General features: G+C 47.7%; 1 non-coding gene across 1 annotated transcript; it reads right to left on the bottom strand.

Moving 5' to 3' along the window:
- Nucleotides 1–2,992: 2,992 nt before the first annotated feature.
- LOC115873398 lies at nt 2,993–3,128 on the bottom strand. The gene has a single exon (XR_004048395.1). It is a non-coding gene; the product is annotated as a small nucleolar RNA SNORA5 (small nucleolar RNA).
- Between the last annotated feature and the right edge of the window lie 8,867 nt (nt 3,129–11,995).

Here is an 11,995-nt window from a genome sequence, read left to right as displayed (position 1 = left end):
CTCGATCTAAACCGTCCAGTCCCTCCCAACACCCTTCCAAGTCTGAGCGTCAGCGTGGTCCAGCGTGGTCCACACAGCCACACCCTCCAACTAACCCCCATCCAAGACCACCCGGAAAGGAACATGTCATCCGACCCACCATTCTCCGCAAGCCTATTTTCAAGCAGATGGTTTATCTAGAGAGCACGACTCACCAGCCAGATCTCTGTCTATGTCTGGGAAGGGCAGGAAGAAGGCAAACATCTCAAAAGTCGGAGGGGATAAAGAGAGTCAGGGGCCCCCCTCCACTTCAGAGAGTCTCTGGTATTTTGGTCGCCAGGCTTACTGATAGCTCCTTGAATGCCCAGACAATCAACTCCCTTTCTGTTTCTCTGGCACCCTGTGTCCCCTCCACTTCATGTCAGTTGGCAAAGAAGCAAGACCAGGACCCTCGGGTGGGGTGCTAATATAGGGAGCAGTTCTCTGTCATAGAGGGTCGCTAAGAGTTGGAAAAACAAATCCATCTTGGAAGAAGCAAAGCTGGGATGTTCCTTAGAAGTGAGGATGGTGAGACTTCATCTTACCCACTTTGGACAGGTTGTCAGGAGGACACGATGGCTGGAAAAGTAGAGGTCAGTGAACAAGAGGAGGTCCTCAAGGAGACGATGGCCACCATGGCTGCAACAGGCTCAAACATCGGGACAATTGTAAGAATGGTCCAGAACTCGACAGTGTGTCCTTCTGCTGTGCATGGGGTTCCCAGAGTCCAAATGAGCACGGTGGCACCAACAGCAGGAGGCAAAACCGACTGGGTGGCAGTGGCAGGGGGTGGTCTTCACTCGTAGTCCCACTGAGTGCAAAAGTGATGTGTCCGAAGTTAACTTGTCCACAAGATCTCAAGCCCCCACAGTGATGTCTTGGCTCCCTGAATATACATGGGCACACAGAGGGGAACCTCCGTGTATCGTCAGTCTGGCACAGTGCCTGACTCCCAGTAGAGACCCAATGGATATTTTAAAGGGGTAGTAAATACGTATACATTAAACGAGTGGATGTATATATACATGAAGTAGAGCGCTAGTCAGGCAGCATCTCATGTTGTTTTTAGGTGCTCTCAAATTGGTTCTGTACACCACAGCAGGGAACAGAGCCGGTTCTGCATCATCATCACAATTGTTCTTCTCACTGAGCCCATTGTAGCAGCCCCGTGGAGCCTGAGGGTCTTCTTTTTCACTGCGACACACACTCACTCTAGACTCCAAGAAACGAAGTAAATCTGTCATTGAAGAAGCACAGCCCGAGTGCTCCTTAGAGGCAGGGATACTGGGACTTCGTCTCACGTACTTTGGACACGCTGTCAGGCGAGGCCAGTCCCTGGAGAAGGACACTGTGCTTGGTAAACCAGTGGGTAGCCAAAAAGAGGACGACCTCAACAAGAGGGACTGAAATGCAGCTACATGCCTGAGCTCAAACGTAAGACCAACGTGAGGATGGGGCAGTGTCTCCTGTTGTTCGTGGGTCACAAAACCAACTTGCCTACACTGGACAACCATATGTAGACATTCCTTCCCACACTCCCAGAGCACAACTCGGCCTTCCTCACACAGATGTGTCTTACACCAGGCAACCGCTACCGGTGCTGTGTCTACTTTCCACTGCCCAGCCAGACTTGATTGTAAGACCACAGTGTGGAGTCATTAAGATTCTCCCATGAAGGTTGTCACCCAAGTCCTCCTAATTGGGAAATCCCAAAGGTGCATTGTGGTTCTTAACTGGCCTGTCGACTCCAGTGAGCTTTTCGATGGAGATCATTCCTTCTTTGAACTCAAGCTTCTCAGCGTACCGTACACTCGCTTCTTTCCAGATTTCCCTGAGCTTTCCTTCCCTGGTTGACTATCTCCTGTCCCCCTCCGCCCACTTGCTTTCCATGGGCAATCTCACCTACTCTTTTCCGGTCCAAACTCCCTCGAGTGACAGCCACTACCCGCTGCCAGTGACCACCAGGCCCTCCCCCTAGCATCTGTCTGTCAATCCCACCTTGGCTGCAGTCGGGCTGGTCTCCCTCTTGCTGTGGCAACGTTTTTCTCGATGGTATCTCTGGATGTACACTCAGAGCAGATTGTACAGCTCATGTCACACAGTTACAGGTGGCTGTGGTTAGACCCCATCCATTCTGCTCCAGCCCACAGTGAGCACAGCCCGACCTGCGCCCTCCTCGCAATTGCTCCCATTCTTGAGCCCACTGTCGCAGCCACAGGGCAAACCATCTCCCAGGCCTTCCTCTTTTGTCCAGGCCCCCTCTTCACTGAGTGGTGGCGTCCTTCTCAGTGAAAGGCTGGTGGTTCTTTCTTCATTTTCATTTGAAAAGTTAAAAGGTCCCAGACTAAGCCTTTATTATATTTAGAACAGCCATATCTTTCTTTCTTTCTTTTTAAATCATTTCGCTGGGGATTCGTACAACTCTTATCACAATCCATACATTCATCCATTGTGTCAAGCACCTTTGTACAATTGCTGCCCTCCCCATGCTCAAAACATGTGCTTTCTACTTGAGCCCTTCATACCAGCCCCGCATTTCCCCCTCCCAGCCCTTATTCTATTTAGAATGGCCATATCTCTCATAAAACTGCATTCCCCACATCTTTGGCCTTGAAGGCACAGTTTTTCCAGGTGGCAGAAACAGCTCCGAAGTCCCTCTGACCCCAGGCAGGGTCTCCCTCTCTATTCCTTCCTCTCTCTCTCTCTCTCTCTCTCTCTCTCTCTCTCTCTCTCTCTCTCTCTCTCGCCTACAGGTGAAAATGGCAGGACTCGGCTGGCTCAGTTTCCACTCTTGTAACCAAATCTGTTTTCAGACCTAACTGCTGACAGCTGCTAATCCCAAGACATGTTTAAAGAAGTACTAGAATTATTACAAAGGCTAGGCCCAAGATCTATCAATTCTGCTTGTGTGACAGTTACTAGCATAGTGGGAACATGCACGGCATAATTCGCTTTAGTTTTGTCTTTTTTTTCTCAATGTCTGTAACAAAATTTATCCCTGAGGCTCAGCAGAGGGGAACAGAGCCCACGAGTTACAGTGTCCCTGTGGCAGCCTTTCAGGATCGGTTTAGTTTTTTTGGAAGGATGTACATGTGCATTGTACATCCGCCCCACCCAACCCCCCAATTTTCGTTAATGGCTCAATTGAGTCATTTCAAACATTTGGTAAAAACTTTTTTTTAACTCACTTAGCATAAGCAGATGCAAATGAAAATGTAATGAGATACCACTTCATAACCCCCGGCACCCCCACCAGAATGGCTATGACCTCCACAAAGGAAACCACAGATGTTGGAAAGTCTGTGGAGAAATTGGAACCCTTGCCCATTGTTGGTGAGCATACAAAACTGTGCAGCTGCTGTGGCACACCGTGAGACACCGCGGTGCCCTATGACCCAGCAGTCCCAATCCTAGGTCTGTCCCTGAAAGAAATGAAAACAGAAACCTGGACACCAAGAGCCACTGTCACATTGCTCATGACAGCTAAAAGGTGGAGACAACCTAATTACCCATCCACAGAAGACAAGAGAAACCGAGTGTGGTGTCGACAGGCCAAGAGCGGCCCTCGGTCGGAAGAGCCATGAACTCCTGATCCGTCTAACAGCAGGGACGGAGCTGGACAGCATTCTGCTGAGGGAAGGACGTCACAGAAGTGAAAGGAGTGAGTGGTCTCACTTACATATGAAATTGGCCAATGTCCAGGGACCACAGTTTACTAGTGATTACCAGGTGTGGGAGGGAAGGAACGTTTAGCTCAGAGGACATGAGGGTTCTGTTAGTTATGGTGGAATAATCTAGAAATGATGATGGTGACAGTGGTGGGTGGGGGTGTGATGACTCAACATGATGAACCTACCCCATATGACTGATCTGAACATGCAGCCAAGGTTGAATTGGCAAATGTTTTGTGAGGTCTGTTTTTCTTATCATCGTAAAGCAAATTCAAAAACCCGTCATCAAATGAGCTCGGCCATTTCGTTAGCAAGCTATTTGAACCCCTGAAATTGGCACCTTTCAATCTTAAATTGTTTTCTAGACACTGTGAACTCTACTTCAGATACCAATCAATCAATCTCACTCACATCAAATCGATTCCAACTCGTGGGGATGCTATAGAACAGAATAGAACTCTTCCTATGGTTTCTGAGACTTGTAGTCCTCACATGAGCAGACTGCCTCATCTTTCTCCTGAGGAGCCACCGCTGGGTTTGAACTGCCGAACTTTTGGTTAGCAGCTGGATGCATTACCCACTCTGCCACCAGGCCTCCTTTCTTCAGATATAGTCCTATTAATTTGTAAGCAACTCAGAATCTGCTGAATTCGTGGGAACTCAGAGCAGGTGAATAATTGTTTTCATTACCTTTAGATTAAAAAGTTCCAAGAAACAGAGAGGCTACTCAAACAGTAATGAACAAACCACTAAATTGTTTTAAAAGGTCTCAGTTGGCAGTATTTGCATACAACCTCAGGCCATCCTGTAAGACTCAGGTGGAAGCACCGACTCTCAGACACCCCTTCTAACGGTCACAAGCATTTCTTCAAGTGTTTGACGGTCACCTGAATATGTGACGAAGGTAATGGAATCGTCTTCTTCCTGTTCTCATTGGGAAATAACCACGGTTGGCATTTTGGCTGCTTCCCTGTAGTCTCTTTTCTACGCACATTCTTGCATAGCTTAGAGAACACTGCACATACACTTATGTCCTGAACACTACACTTGACATTATGGCAGGCTCACTCTTGGTGAATGTCATTTATTGGGAAAAACAGTGTGGCCATCCCATGGCTTACATACAAGCTTCCTGCTTTCGACCTATGTTCTTATTATATACCATGACATTATCTAGTCACCTCACAGTGAGGTGAGTATGCATGTGATTGAAAATATAGGCCCTGCCTCCACTCAAGTACTCCCTCGACGCAAGAATACTTTCTTCTAGTAAATTGGCATTCTATGATGCTCACCTTCCCGACACAACTGCTGAAGACAAAGTGGGTGAATAAGCAAATGTGGTGAAGAAAGCTGATGGTGCCCAGCCATCAAAAGATATAGCGTCTGGGGTCTTAAAAGCTTGAAAGTAAACAAGCGGCCATCTAGCTCAGAAGCAACAAAGCCCACATGGAACAACATATCAGCCTGTGTGAACACGAAGTGTCGAATGGATCACTGAAGACAAATGGGTGCATAAATAAATGTGGTGAAGAAAGCTGATGGTGCCTCGCTATCAAAAAGTATAGCATCTGGAGTCTTAAAGGCTTGAAGGTAATCAAGCGGCCATCAAGCTCAGAAGCAACAAAGCCCACATGGAAGAAGCACACCAGCCTATGCAACCACGAGGTGTCGAAGGGATCAGGTACAAGGCATCATCAGAACAAAAAATCTTACCATAGTGAATGATGTGGGGAGTGTGGAGTGGAGACCCAAAGCCCATTAGTAGGCCACTGGAGATCCCCTTACAGAGGGGTCTCGGGGAGGAGATGAGCCAGTCAGGGTGCGATGTAACAACGATGAAAAATACAACTTTCCTCTAGTTCCTAAATGTTTCCTCCCTGCTCCCATTATCATGACACGGATTCTACCTTGCAAGTCTGGCTAGACCAGAGGATGTACACTGGTACAGATAGGAACTGGAAATACAGGGAATCCAGGCCGGATGAGCCCTACAGGACCAGTGGTGGGAGGGGCGATACTGGGAGGGTAGAGGGAGAGTGGGTAGGAAAGAGAGAACCGATTACAAGGAACTATATGTGACCTCCTCCCTGGGGGACAGACAATCGAAAAGTGGGTGCAGGGAGACATCGGACAGGGCAAGATATGACAAAATAACAATTTATAAACTATCAAGGGCTCATGAGGGAGTGGGGAGCGGGGAGGGAGGGGGAAAATGAGGACCTAATGCCGGGGGTTTAAGTGGAGAGGAAATGTTTTGAGAATGATGAGGGCAATGAATGTACAAATGCGCTTTACACAATTGCTGTGTGTATGGATTGTGATAAGAGTTGTATGAGCCCCTAATAAAATGATTTAAAAAAAGAAAGGAGAAAATATAGGCCCTGGCTTACAGTGTATTGGAGAAGCAATGAGACATACAACCATCAAAATATGTAAGTAAAGAGGCCTCCTGTGCTTTCAACCCTCCGCCAGACCAGTCCACGGTCCTCCATTTATGTCATCACTCCCACTCCATACCCACTGCCCTAGAATCGATGATGCAGCGACCCTGTGGGACAGGTAGAACCGGCCCCGTGAGCTTCCGAGACTGTACCTCTTTACGGAGTAGAAAGCCCTGTCTGACTCGAGGAGTGGCTGCAGTTTTGAACTTCAGACTTTGCAGATCATAGCCCAACACGTAACCGCTACGCCACCAGGGCTCAGGTACGGTATCATCACAGCCATTTATGGACAGGCTTTATCCCCTAAAACAAACAAGCAAAGTCACACCAAACCCGTTGCCATGAAGTTCACTCCATTTCAGAGTAACACTACTACATGGCTCAGAGTTAGGGTTGTCAAGGGCTGATTTTCAGAAGGAGATTGTCAGACCTTTCTTCCAGGTGTCACTGGCTGGGCTTGAACCTGCAGCCTTTCAGTTAGCAGCTGAGGCGTTAAGCACTGGAACCTCCCAGGGACTCTTTTATCCTTCTATAGAACACTTGGTGTGCTAAACATCCAGCACCGCTCTGACACACAGCAGACGCCCAAAGCATGAACACTCAGAGCACAGAAATAACGTTTGTTAGAACCATTTCAACCATTCTGGCTAGTGAGTCCCATTCAGTTAAATATCCCTAGAAGTATGCACTTGGACCATAACAGACTGAAGCTCCACACCGAACTCGCTTCCATCATGTGGATTCAGCCTCACGGCAGCCCCGCAGGACATGGTGGGACTGGCCCTGTCAGTTTCCAAGACTGTGACTCTTTAAGTAGACATGTCCTCTTTCTCCAGAGAAGCTGCCGCTGGTTTCAAACTGCTGACCTTGCCGTGAACAGCCCAAGATGTAACCACTACACCACCGGGCCATTCAGAAATCTCTTGCATATTGGAAATGAGGACTTGTGGTCGTGGAGAAATTAAGGGTCTTGTCCAAGTTGGTGACACAAGTAGGACGATGCAAGTCCCTGGAGCCGACCTCAGGACTGCAAAGACCCTTCCATGAAAACACTTCCAAGTGCGAACTTGGCAAAGAACATTATTTCACTTGCGAAACCTCATGCTGATTATCAGAAGAGAATGGAACGAGATGGTCTCTACATTTGCTTTCTCCTGATGAATCTCATTTCCATGACACCAACTGGCCCTACCTGGTGGGGGGATAGAGAAAGCTGCTCTCACTTCTCTGCAGGGACATGAATGTGGCAGACAGACATGAAGAAAGATGGGACGGATTGATCAGGAAGTGAGTAAGCCCTCTTTTGGGAAGCCCCTCTTTTCCCAGCCCCGCTCCACCTCTCCCACAGACCACAGAAAGTAGGGGTTGTCTTTCGGGGACTCTCCATCAACTAAACTTACTTCCACAGCTGCAGTTTCAACCCTGATCATCCAACAAGTGCTGGTTTTCAGGAGAGAGAGAGAGAGAGAGAGAAGAAAGCGTACTGGCAGTCTAGCTTCCAAGCCAGATTATCAGAAACCCCAACTCACTGTCGTCCCGTGGGTTCTGACTTGTGTCAACCATTAGGGCAGAGAAGAACTACCTTTCAGGATTTTCTAACAGGAAAGAAACTCCATAGAACTTCTTTATAGACTGTGTAGTTACATAATCTGTTGTCAATTTGAGCCTTAAGAGTGAAGAGATGGAGGAAGGGAAGGGGAGGGGGGAAAAACGGAAAATTAGAGGCTAGCGAATTTTGGGAATGATGAGGGCAACAAATGTATAGATGTGCTTTACACAATTGATCTATGTATTGTGATGAATTGTATGAGCCCCAATAAAAATAAATAAATAAATAAATAAAAATCAACCCCTAAAATAAATAAATAAATAAAAAAGAGTGAAGAGATGGAGTTTAGCCTGTCAATCGGGTTGCAGCTTGGTGATCTCATCTGGAGGCGCTAAGGCAGTGTTTCTCAACCTGTGGGTCGCAACCCCTTGGGGGGCGTCAAATGACCCTTTCACAGGGGTTGTCCGATTCATAACAGTAGCAAAATTACAGTGATGAAGTAGCAATGAAAATAACTTTATGGTTGGGGCGGTCACCACAACATGAGGAACTGTGTTAAGGGTCGCGGCATTAGGAAGGTTCAGAACCACTGGGCTAAGGAGATACATAGCTCACTGGAGGTGGGACACACTCACTCCCTGTGAGACAGGCTTGCTGACGAGACACATGGAGCTATGCTAGAGCCATGGAGCTGAAGAAGCCACATGGAGACCCCTGCCAGCGCTGAGATGCCTCTACCGCCCTAGATCCACAAGACTTTGCACCCAGTGGCCTGTGATCTTCCTGCATTAGGCATCACTGCCTGTGTTTTGTGAGTCTGAAGAGGACTTTGTAGATTGGTATCAGACATATGTGCTAACGTTGGACTTGTGAACTTGATCTGGACTATGCTGGGATGTTTTCTCAATATTCAATTGCTCTTTTATCTAAAGCTCTTTCTTATACATAGGAGTGTCTATGCATTTGTTCCTCTAGTCTACCCGGACTAATACACTGACCAAGACTATCATATCTTTCGCTGTAGGGAAGCTGGTGGGTTTGACTGCTGACCTTTTAGGTAAGCAGGTGAACATGTAATCACTACACCACCAGGACTCCTTACAGGCCACAGTAGGCACTTGTGATGGTCTCTTGTTGCCACAGAGGGGGCTTTGACTCACGCAGCCTTACGGCTAACGGAGCGGAAGACTGCCATTGTCATGAGCTGGAATCCGCAGTTGGTTAAGTCCATTGGTTACCGACTGCCACGGAGTCAATTCTAACACCGAGGGGTCCCATCTACGGTTTCTGGGACGGATAATCCTTACAGGTGCAGAGAGTCTCATTTTTCTCCAGTGGGGCAGCTGGTGGGCTTGAAACCCTTGCCTTGAGGTTAACAGCCCAATGCCTACTTCACAGAGCCCCAGGAACTAGTTCACCTTGATTAGCTTTGGGGGACCCACAGGATGGACAGTGAGGCTCCTGGGGAACACTCACTTCCCCTTACAAATCGATAGTTTCCTCTCTTTGTTCCTCACCCCAGATACGAGTGGACATACACGTAACCAGGATTATACTACAGCCGGAAGCACCCACCTTGTGCTGTGAGGCCACTGGTTCAGCTAAGCCCTTTGTCCTCTTCCGTCAGAGAAACCCACCCCACTGGGAGCGAGCGCTGTCTCCCGTGGGAATTGCCCAGCAGTGACTGGAGCAGGGGGCTGTAGACTGCTGCACCCAGCTCCTCCTCTGGTCAGTGGTTCTTCCCGCCTCATGACCGGGACCTCCCTCTCCTCTGAGAGGCAAAGTAACGCTGTTTTTGAATGATTTCCTTCATACACGAACTAGAGCCAGTGGGAGGTTGGTCCTTTAGGACATCACTGCCACTTGTTTACATTCAGATAAAACATCACTGCAATAGAGGGGGGAGGATCCTAGCTGACCTTCAGGGGTTGTGTCTAACCCTCCTACCTGCTTAGTGACTCTAACAGACTCTCCTGAGAGAAACGATCATCATTGTTAGCACACAATCGCACTTGCCAAGTGTCTGCTAAATGAGTTCCCAGGAGACTCCTTGTGGTTGTTCTTAGGTACCTTAGGGTCAGTTCCAACCTATAGCGATCCTGTGCACAACACAATCAATATATCCCAATCCTGCGCCACCCTCACAGCGGTTCCTGTGCTTGAGCCCATTGTTGCAGCCACGGTGTCCATCCATCTCCTTGAGGGCCTGTCTCGTGTTCACCGCCCCTCTACTTTACCAAGCATGATGTTCTTCTCCAGGGACAGGTCTCTCCTGACAACATGTCTCAAGGATGTAACATGAAGTCTCACCCTCCTTGCCTGTTAGAATCCTATAAGTACTATTTTCACAACCTTCATTTGAAGCTGTGGCGCAGAGAAGTGAGGCCACTTGCCGAAGTTCAAGGGCATCCTAGTAAGAGGTGGTACAACCAGAATTTGAACCCAGGCCTTTGGGTCCAGAGCTTGAGCTGGCCCTTCACCAGAGTCACATGTGGACAACTCACGGGTTATCTTCCTTCTGTAATCTCGCAGTTCTGTGGAAGCATCAACCGCATCTTAGAAAACAGGCTTAGAAAGAGCTGATGGCAACATTTGAATGCAGGGCTCTCTTCTGCCCCAACTCCTGTTCTTTTCTCATAGCAGTATCTTTAGAAGGGAAGAGCCATTAAATGATGAGCCCCAGTGGCGTAATGGTTACACACTGGGCAGCGATCTTCAAAGTCAGCAGGTGGAAATTACCAGCGGCTCCGCAAGAGAAACACAGGTCTTTTTACTCCCATAAAAAGTGACAGTTATGGGGGTGGGGGGCAGGTAAAAGGAAGATGATGTCAAGGAGTCCAGGAAGAAAATGTATGTTTGGAAACTGACCGTGGAAGCAATTGTACAATTCTGCTTGACGTGATTTAACCATGGATTGATATATGCATTAACTCCCAAATTAACAATAAAGTAAAAACAACAACCAAAACCCATAGATACAGGAATGGGTTTGGGGCTCCCACTAAATGCTAGCTCCAATGTAAGCGCAATTAGTTCTCACATCATGGCCCTGCTCGATACTAGCCCTCAGGAAGGGAACACAGAAGATACGGGTGCTACAGCAAAATGTGGTGAAGAAATTAGATGGTACCCAGCTCTCAGAAAAAAAATAGCCTCTGGGGCCATAAAGGCTTGTCACCAAACAAGCAGTCATCTAAGTGAGATCTCCACTAAGTCAGCATGGGAGAAGCACACCATCCTGTCGCCGGAGGATTGTAAATCATATAAAGCACAGTCCAAGGACGGATTAGTATCAGAGCCTGAATTATGAGGATCCGGTTTGCAGAAGGCGATGGGTGGCAGTGGGAGCTGAAGAGTCATTTGTGGTAACTACATAGGAAATGGGCCTACAGTGAAGCCCCTCCATCCACAGTTGCGCAATGGGAGGAAAGAGGTGATGCAAAGAGTGCATCGGAGAGATGGGAATAGAAGATCAAAGGGATAAACCTGACTTGAACAGTTGAAGCTGTCGGCTGGTCTCCCTCTGATGCAAGCCAAGCTAGACTTGATCTGGTTTGCAACATTTTCTGTATTTTCGTTTTGTGCTCACTTGTACATATTAGGGTGCGTATCAGAAGCGTTACGTGATTGGAGGTCACCCTCTTGAAGTTGTGTTATATGTTTTGCTGTGCTTCAGTGTATGAAGCCCAGGACTGATGAACCTATAGGGACAACAAGTAGAATAAGGGCTTTTGGGGAGGGATGGGAGTGGATACAGGTCTGGTGGGAGGTAAAAGGGAAATGACGTCAGGGAGTCCAGGAAGAAAAAGAATGTTTGGAAACTGAATTGTAGAATTCTGCTTGACGTGATTGAACTACGGAATGATAGGCTAAATGTACTAAATCCCAATTATGAATTAATATAAATTAATAATGATAAAATAAGAGTTACAGCTTGGAAACCCACAGGGGCAGTTCGACTCTGTCCTATAGGGTTTCTAGGAGCCCATGTCAACTCAGTGGCAGTGAGTAAGTGAGCAAATAATTAAATATCTCTCTAGTTGATTATCTGGCCTGTTCTTAGATCTACATTTTGTTTGGGCTCGCTTACCAAAACCTAATGTCAAAAGTTATATTCCAAAAGTAAAAATAAACTCACCGCCACCGAGTCAATTCCAACTCATAAGGACCCCATAGGACAGGACAGAACTGCCCCCATGGGTTTCCAAGAAGGTGACTTTTTAAGGGTGTCGAATGCCTGTCTTTCTCGTGAGGAGTTCCACACTGCAGACCTGCAGGGGCAGCAGCGCAACGCAAAACCACTACGCTGCCAT

Source organism: Echinops telfairi, unplaced genomic scaffold, assembly GCF_000313985.2.
Source record: "Echinops telfairi isolate 266 unplaced genomic scaffold, ASM31398v2 ScPeMD7_7468;HRSCAF=8506_0, whole genome shotgun sequence".
Classification (NCBI taxonomy): Eukaryota; Metazoa; Chordata; class Mammalia; order Afrosoricida; family Tenrecidae; genus Echinops; species Echinops telfairi.
The sequence above is the reverse complement of the archived record's forward strand: the minus strand, read 5'-3'. Positions and strand labels throughout refer to the sequence as shown.